This window comes from Mesocricetus auratus, unplaced genomic scaffold (assembly GCF_017639785.1).
Source record: "Mesocricetus auratus isolate SY011 unplaced genomic scaffold, BCM_Maur_2.0 Super-Scaffold_100022, whole genome shotgun sequence".
NCBI classification, from domain to species: Eukaryota; Metazoa; Chordata; class Mammalia; order Rodentia; family Cricetidae; genus Mesocricetus; species Mesocricetus auratus.
In genome coordinates, this window is record NW_024429203.1 from 24,640,206 (window position 1) to 24,645,740 (window position 5,535).

Below are 5,535 nucleotides of genomic sequence, written 5' to 3' on the forward strand. Positions count from 1 at the left end.
TGGACCATAACAGTAGAAGGATTTGTCTACCCTCCTTGGTTGACTATCTAGGTAAATTGGGATTACTACTTAGATTATTTGTAGATGCCCATTAAAAAGGACATATCCATTAAATATTTCCCAAAAACTTCTGAAAATCACTCAAAGATTGTAAACTATACTGTGTCCAAATAACTTTTGAAAATTATTGGAAGTCTGTGAGTAGTCTTTCCCAATCTAACCTGTAGAGCTCTCACTAGCTGACAAGGCCTCATTTGTATCTTAAATTTTTCTGTTAAAACATTAACAGACTGGCTGAATGTTCCTTTTGGCTATATTTAAAGCAATCTAGGTAGCTTCTTAACTATTTTTGAAGGGATTTAAGTATCCTTTTAAGCATATAAGCAGTTTACACTCACGCATTCACAATCACATTTCATACATACCGGTGTGGCCACACCATACATTCAGAACATACATGCATCTTTCAGTCATCCTTTTTCCCTAGGTCATGATTAGTCTGTTGCAATGAAGCTTCCTTAATTGAAATCTATGTAAAAGAACAACTCCAGCCCCTCCCTTGCGTCATCTGGGGGCCCCTGCTTTTGGACTTGGGTTCCTGGGTGGTGAGGATCACTCCCATTTCTTGCATGAGGTCCCGTCCCCAGAGGTTAATAGGGAGGCCAGGCAAAACATATGGCTGGAAAAGCCCTGTGTGGCCTTCAGAGTCTTGCCACTTTAAGATTCTGAGGCTTTTTTGGGGCACAGCCTGTCCTATTCCCTGGAGGGTCACTGTCCCTTCCTCTTTCGGCCAGGCGGGGGGCCAGAATTTATCTGAGAGGACAGAGAAATCTGCCCCAGAATCTAAGACGCCCCTAAAGGACTTGCCTTCTATCTTTAATGTAAGCTGGGGGCGGTTCTCCATAGTGGCTACCCAAAATGCTGCCGGGCCGGTACTTCCAAAACCTTGGTTGCCCCTTTTCTCTTTAATTTTTCTAGCCTCACAAGGAGCTGTAGGGAGAAGGAGTATCTGAGCAATCTGTTCTCCTGCAGGGATGGCAACAACCCCACTGCCCACTGATGTCATTATTTTAATCTCCCCCTCACTATCCTGGTCTATAACACCGGGGTGTACCTGGATGCCTCGAAGAATAGTACTGGACCGTCCCAAAAGTAGTCCGACCGTGCCTGGGGGCAATGGCCCATGCACCCCAGTAGGGAGGGCCTGGATCCCCATTTCCGGTGTTAGGATTGCCCGGGCAGAGGGAGCGAGGTCCAATCCTGCACTCCCCGAGGTGGCTCTAAGGAGGTCTGAGATATGAAGGGGTTGCTCTGGGGGAGAAAATGAGTCCTGCCACTGCCCAGAGCAGGGGTCATTGCCCCGTACACATTGGTTTTGGGGCCCTGGGGCGGGGCCCTCCTCCCGTTTCCCTGATTATTATTAGCAGAAAGGAAATTTCCCTCCCGGTCAGTTTTAGAGTAGCAGTTATTGGCCCAATGATATCCCCTTCGACAACGGGGGCATAAACCAGGTCTCTTGAGACCCGCAGTACTATTTTGAGGGCACTCTCTACGGAAGTGTCCCTCCCTACCGCAGCTAAAACATGTTTTTCTCCCTCCCAGAGTAGGTCTTTCTTTCCCCACTTGGGGCCGAATAGCAGCAGCTAACACTTGGCCCTGGATGAAGTTCCCATCAATGTCCCTACAGATCCGGATATAGTCATTTAGACTTTTATTGCGATAGGGGCGAAGGGCTTCCTTACAATATTTATTTGCATTTTCAAATGCCATCTGCTTTATGACTGGCATCGCAGGCCCAATGCCCCCAAATATTCTTTCTGCTACCTGACTGAGACGGTCTACGAAGTCTTGAAAAGGTTCGGAAGGTCCTTGAAGGATTTTGGACAGATGATCCCCTCCTCCCTTGGAAGGCAATGCTTTCCAAGCCCCTTGGGCCGCTGCTGCCACTTGGGCATAGACTGCGATGTCATATTGTATTTGTTGCTGAATGGTGGCGTATTGACCACTCCCGGTAAGCATCTCCACATTTCTCTGGGGCTGTCCGGCCTGTGCATTCCTTTGGGCTGTCTGGCTGCATCTTTCCTGAAACTCACCTCTCCAAATCAAATAATCTCCCCCCGACAGAGCTGCTCTGCAAAGCTGCTGCCAATCGCCAGGTGTCAAATTAAGAGACGCAAAAGATTCCATTAAGGAAAGTGTAAAGGGAGCCTGTGCTCCATAATTTAAAGTTGCCTCTTTAAGTTGTTTTATATCCTTAAAATTTAAAGGGTTATGATGCCGAATGACCTGTCCAGAATTGTTCGGATCTGGAACTTCCATTACTGGGGCCACCACCGGGCACCATTGGACCCCTCCTCTGGGTCTTCCCTCCAGGTCTGAGAAGGACTGGGTTATCTCATAGGAGGAGTCCCTTTTTTCAGAGTATGGGGAAGGGTTTCTCTCCCTGTCCTGTCTTTCCTTAATTAGAATCTTTTTAGTTCTTTTTTAAGGGCCGCGATCTCAGCAAGTAACCGTTCCTTTTCAGACTGTGACGAGTCTGAGTCTGAGCTATTTCCATTTTCTAGGTCTGATAGAGAAGGATATAACCGATTCTGACCGGAGTCCTTCTTTTTGGGTCGCGCCCGGAGATCTCTACCCATTTTTTTGTTGTTACTAAGAGACTCCTCCTCATCCTCACTAACAATGGAGCCTCTAGTTTCAGTCACGGTCTCTTCATCATCACTCTCTGCCCCTGAACTCAAGGAGGCTTGAGTCTCAGTCTCTTGTAACTCTAAAAAAGCCTCTTTTGTGTCCTGAACTACCTGGTGGTGACGAACCTTATCTGTCAAAAGTGTTCCCCTCACTAATCTCCATAAGGAGAATGTCGTAGGGGGTAAGGACTCAGATCCCTCTTTTCGTAAAAGTCTATGAAGATCACGGCGAACCTCCTCCCAATCTGGAATATTTAAGCTTCCCCCAGTAATGAACCATGGACTGGCTCGTTCGATCGATTTTAGAAAGCCTTCTAGGGTTTTAGACTTGACTGCAGTCCCATGTTCTTTAAGTAACTTTTTTAGTTGATACTGTAATGATTCTAGCTTCCCGGAACTATTCCCCATAGTTTCTTAACCCCGTCCACTTACCTCGCTTTCACGATCTCAGTGGGACCTCCAATTGTCACGTCTGCTGCGCGGCCTGTGTCCGAGAACGTGCGGAGGGTGTCGGGTATTGAAAACACAGAGACTCGTTCAATGATATAAAGAGAACTTTAAACAGGCTCCAAAAAGGTTCAAGAAAAACTTCCTAAGAAAAGCTCCCACCAGAGAAGCTTCTGCTCTCTCCTCTACCCTGGCTGGTTCTGCTCTGCCCCCAGAGGTGGATGTGTGTGGGTTTTTGAAGGTGCGGTTAGTCTTTGGACAAGGTCGAGGTCAGGGCGGTTTCCGTGGGAAGGCCTTTCCCAGGAACTTATTGTATCGTTTTTAGTAAACATGTTTTTACTAAACATTGTCTTACAGCTGCCTACTCCCAGGCAGAAGGGGAAGTGGCCAGGAACTTATTGTATCGTTTTTAGTAAACATGTTTTTACTAAACATTGTCTTACAGCTGCCTACTCCCAGGCAGAAGGGGAAGTGGGTCTCTGCTCAAGGTCTGGTGTTCCCACAGCCTCTGTCTACACAATATGTAATTTTTTCTATGGGTAGTATTACTGTATGGTTATGTAGGGGACAGTGAAGAGCCTGTGATGTAGGGAGAGCAGGCAGCACATGAATATAAAGGGCTCTGTTTCAAACTGAGGCTGAATCCAGGTTGGCCAGTTCCAGTGTGTGCAGATAGAATTGAGAGGTGTGAATGGTAGTTCCAAGCAAGAGTAGCTGGAGAGATGGTTCAGCAGGTAAGAACGTGTATCGCTTTTCCAGATGACGAGCTCAGTTTCTACTACTCACATAAAATGCATAAATGAATGAGCAGGCAAATCCAGCTACTCTGGAGGCTGAGGCAGGAGCATCAAAAGGTTAAATTAAGGTCAAGGGCTGGGACATAGCTCAGCTGGTAGAGTGCTTGCCTAGCATGGATAAAGACCTGAGTTCAAACCCTAACACCATATAAGTAGGCATGATGGCCCATGTCTACACCACACTCAGGAGACAGGCAAGCCTTCAAGGTTGTCCTTGAATATATCAAGTGTGATAGGAACCTGGACTCTATGAGACCCTGTGTCCAAAAAAGAAAGAGTGACAGAGGGAGGAAGGGAGCAAGGAAAGGGAGGAAGGAAAATAATTGGGGGTATCTCAGATATGGAGCACTTGCTTAGCATGTACTAGGCCCTGGGTTCAACTCTAGTACTAAAATGAAAAGACACAACAATGAGATATCACTGCACAATTATTATTTGGCCAACCCTCCAAACTGGTAAGACTGGGAAGAGTGTGGAAGATCGGGAACTCCCATTTTTCACTGGTAAAAATGTAAACCAATTTAGTCACTTTTCAAGACCCAAAATGAAGTGTCACTGTGTGAAACACAGTCACTTGCCTCTGTAATTATGCAAATGAGTTTTAAATTTATGTACACATAAAAACACACACATGGATGTTTATAACAGCTTTATTCATAACTGCCAAAACGAGGAAGTAATCAAGATGTTCTTTTTTGAAAATGTATTCACTGGGTGTGGGGGTGGGGCTGTGGGGGTGGATGATGGTGTGAAGGGGTGTGGTATATATGTATGTGTATATGTGTTTGAGGGTGTGTGTAGTATATTCACATGCATGTTTGAACAGATATGCAAGGTATGGAGGCCAGAAGAGGACACTGGTGTCCTGGTCTGTCACTCCCACCTTATTCTTTTGACACAGGGTCTCTTACTGAACCCAGAGCTAGTCTAGTCCCCAGCAAGCCCCCCATAGCACTGGGTTTGCAGGCACATGTGGTCACTTCTGACTTTTTATATGTGTGCTGGAATAAAAATTCAGGTCTCATCGGAGCAGTGGTGGCACACTCCTTTAATCCCAGCACTCGGCCGGGCGTTGGTGGCGCACGCCTTTAATCCCAGCACATGGGAGGCAGAGGCAGGTGGATCTCTTGTGAGTTCGAGGCCAGCCTGGTCTACAAGAGCTAGTTCCAGGACAGCCTCCAAAGCCACAGAGAAACCCTGTCTCGAAAAACCAAAAAAAAAAAAAAAAAAAAATCCCAGCACTCTGAAGGCATAAACAGGTGGATCTCTGTGAGTTTAAGGTCAGCCTGGTTTACGAAGCAAGTTCCAGGCCAGCCAAGGCTATGCAGAAAAAATCTTGTCTTGAAAAAACCAAAAACAACAAAACAAAAATAAAAAAAAACAAAAACAAAACCCCTCCCGACAGCCTCCAAAACAATACAGAGAAACCCTGTCTCATAAATACCAAAAAAAAAAAACAAAACCCCTCAAGTCAGTCCTCATCTTTGCTCAGCAAAAGTTCTTACCTATCAAGCCATCTCTTTAGCCCCACAAAATGTTCTTCTACTGTGATAATACTGAATGCTAAAGAGAAATGTGCTGTATTAAACATAAAAGGACAT